We start from the raw sequence: 13,792 nt of genomic DNA on the forward strand, positions 1-13,792 counted from the left end.
CTCCCTCTATACCGCAGCAACACGTATTTTACACCCCTTTCACAACGCGCTTTTCGCGCCCCAACTCTCCCTAGCCGCGTGACTAACGAGCTCCGAGCTAAAACATATCGCAAATGTCAAAAATATGATGACAGGCTTAATATATATCACGCACGTGCGTTCTGTTCCTCACGTACGTACAAAAATAATTAAAAAGGGAATGCAACACGAGGACTTCGCAGGAGGTCAGCCATCCTAGTACTACTCTCGCCCAAGCACGCTTAACTTCGGAGTTCTGATGGGATCCGGTGCTTTAGTGCTGGTATGATCGCATCCGACATGTTACCCCCGGCTTCATCCCTTATGCTTCCCACTCCCACGTCCGGTGCAAAGACGGCTATACATTCTTAGTACCGTTACAACCGTCGCGTACTAATGGATAATGCCCTATACTACTTACTCTCTCTCTCAACTACGAAGACGAGTTTACCACGATTTCCACCCCTCCCTCTATACCGCAGCAACACGTATTTTACACCCCTTTCACAACGCGCTTTTCGCGCCCCAACTCTCCCTAGCCGCGTGACTAACGAGCTCCGAGCTAAAACATATCGCAAATGTCAAAAATATGATGACAGGCTTAATATATATCACGCACGTGCGTTCTGTTCCTCACGTACGTAGAAAAATAATTAAAAAGGGAATGCAACACGAGGACTTCCCAGGAGGTCACGCATCCTAGTACTACTCTCGCCCAAGCACGCTTAACTTCGGAGTTCTGATGGGATCCGGTGCTTTAGTGCTGGTATGATCGCATCCGACATGTTACCCCCGGCTTCATCCCTTATGCTTCCCACTCCCACGTCCGCTACAAAGACGGCTATACGTTCTTACTACCATTACAACCGTCGCCTACTAATGGATAATGCCCTATACTACTTACTCTCTCGCTCAACTACGAAGACGAGTTTACCACGATTTCCACCCCTCCCTCTATACCGCAGCAACACGTATTTTACACCCCTTTCACAACGCGCTTTTCGCGCCCCAACTCTCCCTAGCCGCGTGACTAACGAGCTCCGAGCTAAAACATATCGCAAATGTCAAAAATATGATGACAGGCTTAATATATATCACGCACGTGCGTTCTGTTCCTCTCGTACGTACAAAAATAATTAAAAAGGGAATGCAACACGAGGACGAGTTTACCACGATTTCCACCCCTCCCTCTATACCGCAGCAACACGTAGTTTACACCCCTTTCACAACGCGCTTTTCGCGCCCCAACTCTCCCTAGCCGCGTGACTAACGAGCTCCGAGCTAAAACATATCGCAAATGTCAAAAATATGATGACAGGCTTAATATATATCACGCACGTGCGTTCTGTTCCTCACGTACGTACAAAAATAATTAAAAAGGGAATGCAACACGAGGACTTCCCAGGAGGTCACCCATCCTAGTACTACTCTCGCCCAAGCACGCTTAACTTTGGAGTTCTGATGGGATCCGGTGCTTTAGTGCTGGTATGATCGCATCCGACATGTTACCCCCGGCTTCATCCCTTTTGCTTCCCACTCCCACGTCCGCTACAAAGACGGCTATACATTCTTACTACCATTACAACCGTCGCCTACTAATGGATAATGCCCTATACTACTTACTCTCTCGCTCAACTACGAAGACGAGTTTACCACGATTTCCACCCCTCCCTCTATACCGCAGCAACACGTATTTTACACCCCTTTCACAACGCGCTTTTCGCGCCCCAACTCTCCCTAGCCGCGTGACTAGCGAGCTCCGAGCTAAAACATATCGCAAATGTCAAAAATATGATGACAGGCTTAATATATATCACGCACGTGCGTTCTGTTCCTCACGTACGTACAAAAATAATTAAAAAGGGAATGCAACACGAGGACTTGCCAGGAGGTCACCCATCCTGGTACTACTCTCGCCCAAGCACGCTTAACTTCGGAGTTCTGATGGGATCCGGTGCTTTAGTGCTGGTATGATCGCATCCGACATGTTACCCCCGGCTTCATCCCTTATGCTTCCCACTCCCACGTCCGCTACAAAGACGGCTATACATTCTTACTACCATTACAACCGTCGCCTACTAATGGATAATGCCCTATACTACTTACTCTCTCGCTCAACTACGAAGACGAGTTTACCACGATTTCCACCCCTCCCTCTATACCGCAGCAACACGTATTTTACACCCCTTTCACAACGCACTTTTCGCGCCCCAACTCTCCCTAGCCGCGTGACTAACGAGCTCCGAGCTAAAACATATCGCAAATGTCAAAAATATGATGACAGGCTTAATATATATCACGCACGTGCGTTCTGTTCCTCACGTACGTACAAAAATAATTAAAAAGGGAATGCAACACGAGGACTTCCCAGGAGGTCACCCATCCTAGTACTACTCTCGCCCAAGCACGCTTAACTTCGGAGTTCTGATGGGATCCGGTGCTTTAGTGCTGGTATGATCGCATCCGACATGTTACCCCCGGCTTCATCCCTTATGCTTCCCACTCCCACGTCCGCTACAAAGACGGCTATACATTCTTACTACCATTACAACCGTCGCCTACTAATGGATAATGCCCTATACTACTTACTCTCTCGCTCAACTACGAAGACGAGTTTACCATGATTTCCACCCCTCCCTCTATACCGCAGCAACACGTATTTTACACCCCTTTCACAACGCGCTTTTCGCGCCCCAACTCTCCCTAGCCGCGTGACTAGCGAGCTCCGAGCTAAAACATATCGCAAATGTCAAAAATATGATGACAGGCTTAATATATATCACGCACGTGCGTTCTGTTCCTCACGTACGTACAAAAATAATTAAAAAGGGAATGCAACACAAGGACTTCCCAGGAGGTCACCCATCCTAGTACTACTCTCGCCCAAGCACGCTTAACTTCGGAGTTCTGATGGGATCCGGTGCTTTAGTGCTGGTATGATCGCATCCGACATGTTACCCCCGGCTTCATCCCTTATGCTTCCCACTCCCACGTCCGCTACAAAGACGGCTATACATTCTTACTACCATTACAACCGTCGCCTACTAATGGATAATGCCCTATACTACTTACTCTCTCGCTCAACTACGAAGACGAGTTTACCACGATTTCCACCCCTCCCTCTATACCGCAGCAACACGTATTTTACACCCCTTTCACAACGCGCTTTTCACGCCCCAACTCTCCCTAGCCGCGTGACTAGCGAGCTCCGAGCTAAAACATATCGCAAATGTCAAAAATATGATGACAGGCTTAATATATATCACGCACGTGCGTTCTGTTCCTCACGTACGTACAAAAATAATTAAAAAGGGAATGCAACACGAGGACTTCCCAGTAGGTCACCCATCCTAGTACTACTCTCGCCCAAGCACGCTTAACTTCGGAGTTCTGATGGGATCCGGTGCTTTAGTGCTGGTATGATCGCATCCGACATGTTACCCCCGGCTTCATCCCTTATGCTTCCCACTCCCACGTCCGCTACAAAGACGGCTATACATTCTTACTACCATTACAACCGTCGCCTACTAATGGATAATGCCCTATACTACTTACTCTCTCGCTCAACTACGAAGACGAGTTTACCACGATTTCCACCCCTCCCTCTATACCGCAGCAACACGTATTTTACACCCCTTTCACAACGCGCTTTTCGCGCCCCAACTCTCCCTAGCCGCGTGACTAGCGAGCTCCGAGCTAAAACATATCGCAAATGTCAAAAATATGATGACAGGCTTAATATATATCACGCACGTGCGTTCTGTTCCTCACGTACGTACAAAAATAATTAAAAAGGGAATGCAACACGAGGACTTCCCAGGAGGTCACCCATCCTGGTACTACTCTCGCCCAAGCACGCTTAACTTCGGAGTTCTGATGGGATCCGGTGCTTTAGTGCTGGTATGATCGCATCCGACATGTTACCCCCGGCTTCATCCCTTATGCTTCTCACTCCCACGTCCGCTACAAAGACGGCTATACATTCTTACTACCATTACAACCGTCGCCTACTAATGGATAATGCCCTATACTACTTACTCTCTCGCTCAACTACGAAGACGAGTTTACCACGATTTCCACCCCTCCCTCTATACCGCAGCAACACGTATTTTACACCCCTTTCACAACGCGCTTTTCGCGCCCCAACTCTCCCTAGCCGCGTGACTAGCGAGCTCCGAGCTAAAACATATCGCAAATGTCAAAAATATGATGACAGGCTTAATATATATCACGCACGTGCGTTCTGTTCCTCACGTACGTACAAAAATAATTAAAAAGGGAATGCAACACGAGGACTTCCCAGGAGGTCACCCATCCTAGTACTACTCTCGCCCAAGCACGCTTAACTTCGGATTTCTGATGGGATCCGGTGCTTTAGTGCTGGTATGATCGCATCCGACATGTTACCCCCGGCTTCATCCCTTATGCTTCCCACTCCCACGTCCGCTACAAAGACGGCTATACATTCTTACTACCATTACAACCGTCGCCTACTAATGGATAATGCCCTATACTACTTACTCTCTCGCTCAACTACGAAGACGAGTTTACCACGATTTCCACCCCTCCCTCTATACCGCAGCAACACGTATTTTACACCCCTTTCACAACGCGCTTTTCGCGCCCCAACTCTCCCTAGCCGCGTGACTAGCGAGCTCCGAGCTAAAACATATCGCAAATGTCAAAAATATGATGACAGGCTTAATATATATCACGCACGTGCGTTCTGTTCCTCACGTACGTACAAAAATAATTAAAAAGGGAATGCAACACGAGGACTTCCCAGGAGGTCACCCATCCTAGTACTACTCTCGCCCAAGCACGCTTAACTTCGGAGTTCTGATGGGATCCGGTGCTTTAGTGCTGGTATGATCGCATCCGACATGTTACCCCCGGCTTCATCCCTTATGCTTCCACTCCCACGTCCGCTACAAAGACGGCTATACATTCTTACTACCATTACAACCGTCGCCTACTAATGGATAATGCCCTATACTACTTACTCTCTCGCTCAACTACGAAGACGAGTTTACCACGATTTCCACCCCTCCCTCTATACCGCAGCAACACGTATTTTACACCCCTTTCACAACGCGCTTTTCGCGCCCCAACTCTCCCTAGCCGCGTGACTAGCGAGCTCCGAGCTAAAACATATCGCAAATGTCAAAAATATGATGACAGGCTTAATATATATCACGCACGTGCGTTCTGTTCCTCACGTACGTACAAAAATAATTAAAAAGGGAATGCAACACGAGGACTTCCCAGGAGGTCACCCATCCTAGTACTACTCTCGCCCAAGCACGCTTAACTTCGGAGTTCTGATGGGATCCGGTGCTTTAGTGCTGGTATGATCGCATCCGACATGTTACCCCCGGCTTCATCCCTTATGCTTCTCACTCCCACGTCCGCTACAAAGACGGCTATACATTCTTACTACCATTACAACCGTCGCCTACTAATGGATAATGCCCTATACTACTTACTCTCTCGCTCAACTACGAAGACGAGTTTACCACGATTTCCACCCCTCCCTCTATACCGCAGCAACACGTATTTTACACCCCTTTCACAACGCGCTTTTCGCGCCCCAACTCTCCCTAGCCGCGTGACTAGCGAGCTCCGAGCTAAAACATATCGCAAATGTCAAAAATATGATGACAGGCTTAATATATATCACGCACGTGCGTTCTGTTCCTCACGTACGTACAAAAATAATTAAAAAGGGAATGCAACACGAGGACTTCCCAGGAGGTCACCCATCCTAGTACTACTCTCGCCCAAGCACGCTTAACTTCGGAGTTCTGATGGGATCCGGTGCTTTAGTGCTGGTATGATCGCATCCGACATGTTACCCCCGGCTTCATCCCTTATGCTTCCCACTCCCACGTCCGCTACAAAGACGGCTATACATTCTTACTACCATTACAACCGTCGCCTACTAATGGATAATGCCCTATACTACTTACTCTCTCGCTCAACTACGAAGACGAGTTTACCACGATTTCCACCCCTCCCTCTATACCGCAGCAACACGTATTTTACACCCCTTTCACAACGCGCTTTTCGCGCCCCAACTCTCCCTAGCCGCGTGACTAGCGAGCTCCGAGCTAAAACATATCGCAAATGTCAAAAATATGATGACAGGCTTAATATATATCACGCACGTGCGTTCTGTTCCTCACGTACGTACAAAAATAATTAAAAAGGGAATGCAACACGAGGACTTCCCAGGAGGTCACCCATCCTAGTACTACTCTCGCCCAAGCACGCTTAACTTCGGATTTCTGATGGGATCCGGTGCTTTAGTGCTGGTATGATCGCATCCGACATGTTACCCCCGGCTTCATCCCTTATGCTTCCACTCCCACGTCCGCTACAAAGACGGCTATACATTCTTACTACCATTACAACCGTCGCCTACTAATGGATAATGCCCTATACTACTTACTCTCTCGCTCAACTACGAAGACGAGTTTACCACGATTTCCACCCCTCCCTCTATACCGCAGCAACACGTATTTTACACCCCTTTCACAACGCGCTTTTCGCGCCCTAACTCTCCCTAGCCGCGTGACTAGCGAGCTCCGAGCTAAAACATATCGCAAATGTCAAAAATATGATGACAGGCTTAATATATATCACGCACGTGCGTTCTGTTCCTCACGTACGTACAAAAATAATTAAAAAGGGAATGCAACACGAGGACTTCCCAGGAGGTCACCCATCCTAGTACTACTCTCGCCCAAGCACGCTTAACTTCGGAGTTCTGATGGGATCCGGTGCTTTAGTGCTGGTATGATCGCATCCGACATGTTACCCCCGGCTTCATCCCTTATGCTTCCCACTCCCACGTCCGCTACAAAGACGGCTATACATTCTTACTACCATTACAACCGTCGCCTACTAATGGATAATGCCCTATACTACTTACTCTCTCGCTCAACTACGAAGACGAGTTTACCACGATTTCCACCCCTCCCTCTATACCGCAGCAACACGTATTTTACACCCCTTTCACAACGCGCTTTTCGCGCCCCAACTCTCCCTAGCCGCGTGACTAGCGAGCTCCGAGCTAAAACATATCGCAAATGTCAAAAATATGATGACAGGCTTAATATATATCACGCACGTGCGTTCTGTTCCTCACGTACGTACAAAAATAATTAAAAAGGGAATGCAACACGAGGACTTCCCAGAAGGTCACCCATCCTAGTACTACTCTCGCCCAAGCACGCTTAACTTCGGAGTTCTGATGGGATCCGGTGCTTTAGTGCTGGTATGATCGCATCCGACATGTTACCCCCGGCTTCATCCCTTATGCTTCTCACTCCCACGTCCGCTACAAAGACGGCTATACATTCTTACTACCATTACAACCGTCGCCTACTAATGGATAATGCCCTATACTACTTACTCTCTCGCTCAACTACGAAGACGAGTTTACCACGATTTCCACCCCTCCCTCTATACCGCAGCAACACGTATTTTACACCCCTTTCACAACGCGCTTTTCGCGCCCCAACTCTCCCTAGCCGCGTGACTAGCGAGCTCCGAGCTAAAACATATCGCAAATGTCAAAAATATGATGACAGGCTTAATATATATCACGCACGTGCGTTCTGTTCCTCACGTACGTACAAAAATAATTAAAAAGGGAATGCAACACGAGGACTTCCCAGGAGGTCACCCATCCTAGTACTACTCTCGCCCAAGCACGCTTAACTTCGGAGTTCTGATGGGATCCGGTGCTTTAGTGCTGGTATGATCGCATCCGACATGTTACCCCCGGCTTCATCCCTTATGCTTCCCACTCCCACGTCCGCTACAAAGACGGCTATACATTCTTACTACCATTACAACCGTCGCCTACTAATGGATAATGCCCTATACTACTTACTCTCTCGCTCAACTACGAAGACGAGTTTACCACGATTTCCACCCCTCCCTCTATACCGCAGCAACACGTATTTTACACCCCTTTCACAACGCGCTTTTCGCGCCCCAACTCTCCCTAGCCGCGTGACTAGCGAGCTCCGAGCTAAAACATATCGCAAATGTCAAAAATATGATGACAGGCTTAATATATATCACGCACGTGCGTTCTGTTCCTCACGTACGTACAAAAATAATTAAAAAGGGAATGCAACACGAGGACTTCCCAGGAGGTCACCCATCCTAGTACTACTCTCGCCCAAGCACGCTTAACTTCGGATTTCTGATGGGATCCGGTGCTTTAGTGCTGGTATGATCGCATCCGACATGTTACCCCCGGCTTCATCCCTTATGCTTCCCACTCCCACGTCCGCTACAAAGACGGCTATACATTCTTACTACCATTACAACCGTCGCCTACTAATGGATAATGCCCTATACTACTTACTCTCTCGCTCAACTACGAAGACGAGTTTACCACGATTTCCACCCCTCCCTCTATACCGCAGCAACACGTATTTTACACCCCTTTCACAACGCGCTTTTCGCGCCCTAACTCTCCCTAGCCGCGTGACTAGCGAGCTCCGAGCTAAAACATATCGCAAATGTCAAAAATATGATGACAGGCTTAATATATATCACGCACGTGCGTTCTGTTCCTCACGTACGTACAAAAATAATTAAAAAGGGAATGCAACACGAGGACTTCCCAGGAGGTCACCCATCCTAGTACTACTCTCGCCCAAGCACGCTTAACTTCGGAGTTCTGATGGGATCCGGTGCTTTAGTGCTGGTATGATCGCATCCGACATGTTACCCCCGGCTTCATCCCTTATGCTTCCCACTCCCACGTCCGCTACAAAGACGGCTATACATTCTTACTACCATTACAACCGTCGCCTACTAATGGATAATGCCCTATACTACTTACTCTCTCGCTCAACCACGAAGACGAGTTTACCACGATTTCCACCCCTCCCTCTATACCGCAGCAACACGTATTTTACACCCCTTTCACAACGTGCTTTTCGCGCCCCAACTCTCCCTAGCCGCGTGACTAGCGAGCTCCGAGCTAAAACATATCGCAAATGTCAAAAATATGATGACAGGCTTAATATATAACACGCACGTGCGTTCTGTTCCTCACGTACGTACAAAAATAATTAAAAAGGGAATGCAACACGAGGACTTCCCAGGAGGTCACCCATCCTAGTACTACTCTCGCCCAAGCACGCTTAACTTCGGAGTTCTGATGGGATTCGGTGCTTTAGTGCTGGTATGATCGCATCCGACATGTTACCCCCGGCTTCATCCCTTATGCTTCCCACTCCCACGTCCGCTACAAAGACGGCTATACATTCTTACTACCATTACAACCGTCGCCTACTAATGGATAATGCCCTATACTACTTACTCTCTCGCTCAACTACGAAGACGAGTTTACCACGATTTCCACCCCTCCCTCTATACCGCAGCAACACGTATTTTACACCCCTTTCACAATGCGCTTTTCGCGCCCCAACTCTCCCTAGCCGCGTGACTAGCGAGCTCCGAGCTAAAACATATCGCAAATGTCAAAAATATGATGACAGGCTTAATATATATCACGCACGTGCGTTCTGTTCCTCACGTACGTACAAAAATAATTAAAAAGGGAATGCAACACGAGGACTTCCCAAGAGGTCACCCATCCTAGTACTACTCTCGCCCAAGCACGCTTAACTTCGGAGTTCTGATGGGATCCGGTGCTTTAGTGCTGGTATGATCGCATTCGACATGTTACCCCCGGCTTCATCCCTTATGCTTCCCACTCCCACGTCCGCTACAAAGACGGCTATACATTCTTACTACCATTACAACCGTCGCCTACTAATGGATAATGCCCTATACTACTTACTCTCTCGCTCAACTACGAAGACGAGTTTACCACGATTTCCACCCCTCCCTCTATACCGCAGCAACACGTATTTTACACCCCTTTCACAACGCGCTTTTCACGCCCCAACTCTCCCTAGCCGCGTGACTAGCGAGCTCCGAGCTAAAACATATCGCAAATGTCAAAAATATGATGACAGGCTTAATATATATCACGCACGTGCGTTCTGTTCCTCACGTACGTACAAAAATAATTAAAAAGGGAATGCAACACGAGGACTTCCCAGGAGGTCACCCATCCTAGTACTACTCTCGCCCAAGCACGCTTAACGTCGGAGTTCTGATGGGATCCGGTGCTTTAGTGCTGGTATGATCGCATCCGACATGTTACCCCCGGCTTCATCCCTTATGCTTCCCACTCCCACGTCCGCTACAAAGACGGCTATACATTCTTACTACCATTACAACCGTCGCCTACTAATGGATAATGCCCTATACTACTTACTCTCTCGCTCAACTACGAAGACGAGTTTACCACGATTTCCACCCCTCCCTCTATACCGCAGCAACACGTATTTTACACCCCTTTCACAACGCGCTTTTCGCGCCCCAACTCTCCCTAGCCGCGTGACTAGCGAGCTCCGAGCTAAAACATATCGCAAATGTCAAAAATATGATGACAGGCTTAATATATATCACGCACGTGCGTTCTGTTCCTCACGTACGTACAAAAATAATTAAAAAGGGAATGCAACACGAGGACTTCCCAAGAGGTCACCCATCCTAGTACTACTCTCGCCCAAGCACGCTTAACTTCGGAGTTCTGATGGGATCCGGTGCTTTAGTGCTGGTATGATCGCATCCGACATGTTACCCCCGGCTTCATCCCTTATGCTTCCCACTCCCACGTCCGCTACAAAGACGGCTATACATTCTTACTACCATTACAACCGTCGCCTACTAATGGATAATGCCCTATACTACTTACTCTCTCGCTCAACTACGAAGACGAGTTTACCACGATTTCCATCCCTCCCTCTATACCGCAGCAACACGTATTTTACACCCCTTTCACAACGCGCTTTTCGCGCCCTAACTCTCCCTAGCCGCGTGACTAGCGAGCTCCGAGCTAAAACATATCGCAAATGTCAAAAATATGATGACAGGCTTAATATATATCACGCACGTGCGTTCTGTTCCTCACGTACGTACAAAAATAATTAAAAAGGGAATGCAACACGAGGACTTCCCAGGAGGTCACCCATCCTAGTACTACTCTCGCCCAAGCACGCTTAACTTCGGAGTTCTGATGGGATCCGGTGCTTTAGTGCTGGTATGATCGCATCCGACATGTTACCCCCGGCTTCATCCCTTATGCTTCCCACTCCCACGTCCGCTACAAAGACGGCTATACATTCTTACTACCATTACAACCGTCGCCTACTAATGGATAATGCCCTATACTACTTACTCTCTCGCTCAACTACGAAGACGAGTTTACCACGATTTCCACCCCTCCCTCTATACCGCAGCAACACGTATTTTACACCCCTTTCACAACGTGCTTTTCGCGCCCCAACTCTCCCTAGCCGCGTGACTAGCGAGCTCCGAGCTAAAACATATCGCAAATGTCAAAAATATGATGACAGGCTTAATATATATCACGCACGTGCGTTCTGTTCCTCACGTACGTACAAAAATAATTAAAAAGGGAATGCAACACGAGGACTTCCCAGGAGGTCACCCATCCTAGTACTACTCTCGCCCAAGCACGCTTAACTTCGGAGTTCTGATGGGATTCGGTGCTTTAGTGCTGGTATGATCGCATCCGACATGTTACCCCCGGCTTCATCCCTTATGCTTCCCACTCCCACGTCCGCTACAAAGACGGCTATACATTCTTACTACCATTACAACCGTCGCCTACTAATGGATAATGCCCTATACTACTTACTCTCTCGCTCAACTACGAAGACGAGTTTACCACGATTTCCACCCCTCCCTCTATACCGCAGCAACACGTATTTTACACCCCTTTCACAATGCGCTTTTCGCGCCCCAACTCTCCCTAGCCGCGTGACTAGCGAGCTCCGAGCTAAAACATATCGCAAATGTCAAAAATATGATGACAGGCTTAATATATATCACGCACGTGCGTTCTGTTCCTCACGTACGTACAAAAATAATTAAAAAGGGAATGCAACACGAGGACTTCCCAAGAGGTCACCCATCCTAGTACTACTCTCGCCCAAGCACGCTTAACTTCGGAGTTCTGATGGGATCCGGTGCTTTAGTGCTGGTATGATCGCATTCGACATGTTACCCCCGGCTTCATCCCTTATGCTTCCCACTCCCACGTCCGCTACAAAGACGGCTATACATTCTTACTACCATTACAACCGTCGCCTACTAATGGATAATGCCCTATACTACTTACTCTCTCGCTCAACTACGAAGACGAGTTTACCACGATTTCCACCCCTCCCTCTATACCGCAGCAACACGTATTTTACACCCCTTTCACAACGCGCTTTTCACGCCCCAACTCTCCCTAGCCGCGTGACTAGCGAGCTCCGAGCTAAAACATATCGCAAATGTCAAAAATATGATGACAGGCTTAATATATATCACGCACGTGCGTTCTGTTCCTCACGTACGTACAAAAATAATTAAAAAGGGAATGCAACACGAGGACTTCCCAGGAGGTCACCCATCCTAGTACTACTCTCGCCCAAGCACGCTTAACGTCGGAGTTCTGATGGGATCCGGTGCTTTAGTGCTGGTATGATCGCATCCGACATGTTACCCCCGGCTTCATCCCTTATGCTTCCCACTCCCACGTCCGCTACAAAGACGGCTATACATTCTTACTACCATTACAACCGTCGCCTACTAATGGATAATGCCCTATACTACTTACTCTCTCGCTCAACTACGAAGACGAGTTTACCACGATTTCCACCCCTCCCTCTATACCGCAACAACACGTATTTTACACCCCTTTCACAACGCGCTTTTCGCGCCCCAACTCTCCCTAACCGCGTGACTAGCGAGCTCCGAGCTAAAACATATCGCAAATGTCAAAAATATGATGACAGGCTTAATATATATCACGCACGTGCGTTCTGTTCCTCACGTACGTACAAAAATAATTAAAAAGGGAATGCAACACGAGGACTTCCCAGGAGGTCACCCATCCTAGTACTACTCTCGCCCAAGCACGCTTAACTTCGGAGTTCTGATGGGATCCGGTGCTTTAGTGCTGGTATGATCGCATCCGACATGTTACCCCCGGCTTCATCCCTTATGCTTCCCACTCCCACGTCCGCTACAAAGACGGCTATACATTCTTACTACCATTACAACCGTCGCCTACTAATGGATAATGCCCTATACTATTTTACACCCCTTTCACAACGCGCTTTTCGCGCCCCAACTCTCCCTAGCCGCGTGACTAGCGAGCTCCGAGCTAAAACATATCGCAAATGTCAAAAATATGATGACAGGCTTAATATATATCACGCACGTGCGTTCTGTTCCTCACGTACGTACAAAAATAATTAAAAAGGGAATGCAACACGAGGACTTCCCAGGAGGTCACCCATCCTAGTACTACTCTCGCCCAAGCACGCTTAACTTCGGAGTTCTGATGGGATCCGGTGCTTTAGTGCTGGTATGATCGCATCCGACATGTTACCCCCGGCTTCATCCCTTATGCTTCCCACTCCCACGTCCGCTACAAAGACGGCTATACATTCTTACTACCATTACAACCGTCGCCTACTAATGGATAATGCCCTATACTACTTACTCTCTTGCTCAACTACGAAGACGAGTTTACCACGATTTCCACCCCTCCTTCTATACCGCAGCAACATGTATTTTACACCCCTTTCACAACGCGCTTTTCGCGCCCCAACTCTCCCTAGCCGCGTGACTAGCGAGCTCCGAGCTAAAACATATC

General features: G+C 48.2%; 28 non-coding genes across 28 annotated transcripts; all 28 read right to left on the reverse strand.

Annotated features, from left to right (window-relative positions):
- Window positions 1-196: 196 nt before the first annotated feature.
- LOC147968578 (5S ribosomal RNA) lies at window positions 197-315 on the reverse strand. Its single transcript, XR_015606439.1, has one exon. It is a non-coding gene; the product is annotated as a 5S ribosomal RNA (ribosomal RNA).
- Window positions 316-679: 364 nt separating this feature from the next.
- LOC147968579 (5S ribosomal RNA) lies at window positions 680-798 on the reverse strand. Its single transcript, XR_015606538.1, has one exon. It is a non-coding gene; the product is annotated as a 5S ribosomal RNA (ribosomal RNA).
- A 600-nt stretch (window positions 799-1,398) lies between these two features.
- On the reverse strand, window positions 1,399-1,517 carry LOC147968580 (5S ribosomal RNA). Its single transcript, XR_015606265.1, has one exon. It is a non-coding gene; the product is annotated as a 5S ribosomal RNA (ribosomal RNA).
- A 364-nt stretch (window positions 1,518-1,881) lies between these two features.
- Window positions 1,882-2,000, reverse strand: LOC147968581 (5S ribosomal RNA). The gene has a single exon (XR_015606507.1). It is a non-coding gene; the product is annotated as a 5S ribosomal RNA (ribosomal RNA).
- A 364-nt stretch (window positions 2,001-2,364) lies between these two features.
- LOC147968582 (5S ribosomal RNA) lies at window positions 2,365-2,483 on the reverse strand. The gene has a single exon (XR_015606186.1). It is a non-coding gene; the product is annotated as a 5S ribosomal RNA (ribosomal RNA).
- A 364-nt stretch (window positions 2,484-2,847) lies between these two features.
- On the reverse strand, window positions 2,848-2,966 carry LOC147968583 (5S ribosomal RNA). The gene has a single exon (XR_015605818.1). It is a non-coding gene; the product is annotated as a 5S ribosomal RNA (ribosomal RNA).
- A 364-nt stretch (window positions 2,967-3,330) lies between these two features.
- Window positions 3,331-3,449, reverse strand: LOC147968584 (5S ribosomal RNA). Its single transcript, XR_015605859.1, has one exon. It is a non-coding gene; the product is annotated as a 5S ribosomal RNA (ribosomal RNA).
- A 364-nt stretch (window positions 3,450-3,813) lies between these two features.
- Window positions 3,814-3,932, reverse strand: LOC147968585 (5S ribosomal RNA). Its single transcript, XR_015605725.1, has one exon. It is a non-coding gene; the product is annotated as a 5S ribosomal RNA (ribosomal RNA).
- A 364-nt stretch (window positions 3,933-4,296) lies between these two features.
- LOC147968586 (5S ribosomal RNA) lies at window positions 4,297-4,415 on the reverse strand. Its single transcript, XR_015606360.1, has one exon. It is a non-coding gene; the product is annotated as a 5S ribosomal RNA (ribosomal RNA).
- A 364-nt stretch (window positions 4,416-4,779) lies between these two features.
- LOC147968587 (5S ribosomal RNA) lies at window positions 4,780-4,898 on the reverse strand. The gene has a single exon (XR_015606197.1). It is a non-coding gene; the product is annotated as a 5S ribosomal RNA (ribosomal RNA).
- Window positions 4,899-5,261: 363 nt separating this feature from the next.
- On the reverse strand, window positions 5,262-5,380 carry LOC147968588 (5S ribosomal RNA). The gene has a single exon (XR_015606208.1). It is a non-coding gene; the product is annotated as a 5S ribosomal RNA (ribosomal RNA).
- A 364-nt stretch (window positions 5,381-5,744) lies between these two features.
- LOC147968589 (5S ribosomal RNA) lies at window positions 5,745-5,863 on the reverse strand. The gene has a single exon (XR_015606219.1). It is a non-coding gene; the product is annotated as a 5S ribosomal RNA (ribosomal RNA).
- A 364-nt stretch (window positions 5,864-6,227) lies between these two features.
- LOC147968590 (5S ribosomal RNA) lies at window positions 6,228-6,346 on the reverse strand. Its single transcript, XR_015606362.1, has one exon. It is a non-coding gene; the product is annotated as a 5S ribosomal RNA (ribosomal RNA).
- Window positions 6,347-6,709: 363 nt separating this feature from the next.
- Window positions 6,710-6,828, reverse strand: LOC147968591 (5S ribosomal RNA). The gene has a single exon (XR_015606230.1). It is a non-coding gene; the product is annotated as a 5S ribosomal RNA (ribosomal RNA).
- A 364-nt stretch (window positions 6,829-7,192) lies between these two features.
- Window positions 7,193-7,311, reverse strand: LOC147968592 (5S ribosomal RNA). Its single transcript, XR_015605749.1, has one exon. It is a non-coding gene; the product is annotated as a 5S ribosomal RNA (ribosomal RNA).
- A 364-nt stretch (window positions 7,312-7,675) lies between these two features.
- Window positions 7,676-7,794, reverse strand: LOC147968593 (5S ribosomal RNA). Its single transcript, XR_015606241.1, has one exon. It is a non-coding gene; the product is annotated as a 5S ribosomal RNA (ribosomal RNA).
- Window positions 7,795-8,158: 364 nt separating this feature from the next.
- LOC147968594 (5S ribosomal RNA) lies at window positions 8,159-8,277 on the reverse strand. Its single transcript, XR_015606363.1, has one exon. It is a non-coding gene; the product is annotated as a 5S ribosomal RNA (ribosomal RNA).
- A 364-nt stretch (window positions 8,278-8,641) lies between these two features.
- On the reverse strand, window positions 8,642-8,760 carry LOC147968595 (5S ribosomal RNA). Its single transcript, XR_015606251.1, has one exon. It is a non-coding gene; the product is annotated as a 5S ribosomal RNA (ribosomal RNA).
- Window positions 8,761-9,124: 364 nt separating this feature from the next.
- LOC147968596 (5S ribosomal RNA) lies at window positions 9,125-9,243 on the reverse strand. The gene has a single exon (XR_015606434.1). It is a non-coding gene; the product is annotated as a 5S ribosomal RNA (ribosomal RNA).
- Window positions 9,244-9,607: 364 nt separating this feature from the next.
- Window positions 9,608-9,726, reverse strand: LOC147968597 (5S ribosomal RNA). Its single transcript, XR_015605442.1, has one exon. It is a non-coding gene; the product is annotated as a 5S ribosomal RNA (ribosomal RNA).
- A 364-nt stretch (window positions 9,727-10,090) lies between these two features.
- On the reverse strand, window positions 10,091-10,209 carry LOC147968598 (5S ribosomal RNA). The gene has a single exon (XR_015605889.1). It is a non-coding gene; the product is annotated as a 5S ribosomal RNA (ribosomal RNA).
- Window positions 10,210-10,573: 364 nt separating this feature from the next.
- Window positions 10,574-10,692, reverse strand: LOC147968599 (5S ribosomal RNA). The gene has a single exon (XR_015605714.1). It is a non-coding gene; the product is annotated as a 5S ribosomal RNA (ribosomal RNA).
- A 364-nt stretch (window positions 10,693-11,056) lies between these two features.
- On the reverse strand, window positions 11,057-11,175 carry LOC147968600 (5S ribosomal RNA). Its single transcript, XR_015606262.1, has one exon. It is a non-coding gene; the product is annotated as a 5S ribosomal RNA (ribosomal RNA).
- Window positions 11,176-11,539: 364 nt separating this feature from the next.
- LOC147968601 (5S ribosomal RNA) lies at window positions 11,540-11,658 on the reverse strand. The gene has a single exon (XR_015606435.1). It is a non-coding gene; the product is annotated as a 5S ribosomal RNA (ribosomal RNA).
- A 364-nt stretch (window positions 11,659-12,022) lies between these two features.
- LOC147968602 (5S ribosomal RNA) lies at window positions 12,023-12,141 on the reverse strand. The gene has a single exon (XR_015605453.1). It is a non-coding gene; the product is annotated as a 5S ribosomal RNA (ribosomal RNA).
- A 364-nt stretch (window positions 12,142-12,505) lies between these two features.
- Window positions 12,506-12,624, reverse strand: LOC147968603 (5S ribosomal RNA). Its single transcript, XR_015605890.1, has one exon. It is a non-coding gene; the product is annotated as a 5S ribosomal RNA (ribosomal RNA).
- A 364-nt stretch (window positions 12,625-12,988) lies between these two features.
- Window positions 12,989-13,107, reverse strand: LOC147968604 (5S ribosomal RNA). The gene has a single exon (XR_015606273.1). It is a non-coding gene; the product is annotated as a 5S ribosomal RNA (ribosomal RNA).
- A 289-nt stretch (window positions 13,108-13,396) lies between these two features.
- On the reverse strand, window positions 13,397-13,515 carry LOC147968605 (5S ribosomal RNA). Its single transcript, XR_015606284.1, has one exon. It is a non-coding gene; the product is annotated as a 5S ribosomal RNA (ribosomal RNA).
- Window positions 13,516-13,792: the final 277 nt, after the last annotated feature.

The sequence above is a fragment of the Triticum urartu genome, chromosome 5A (assembly GCF_056163025.1).
Source record: "Triticum urartu cultivar PI428250 chromosome 5A, HENAU_Tu73, whole genome shotgun sequence".
Taxonomy (NCBI): domain Eukaryota; kingdom Viridiplantae; phylum Streptophyta; class Magnoliopsida; order Poales; family Poaceae; genus Triticum; species Triticum urartu.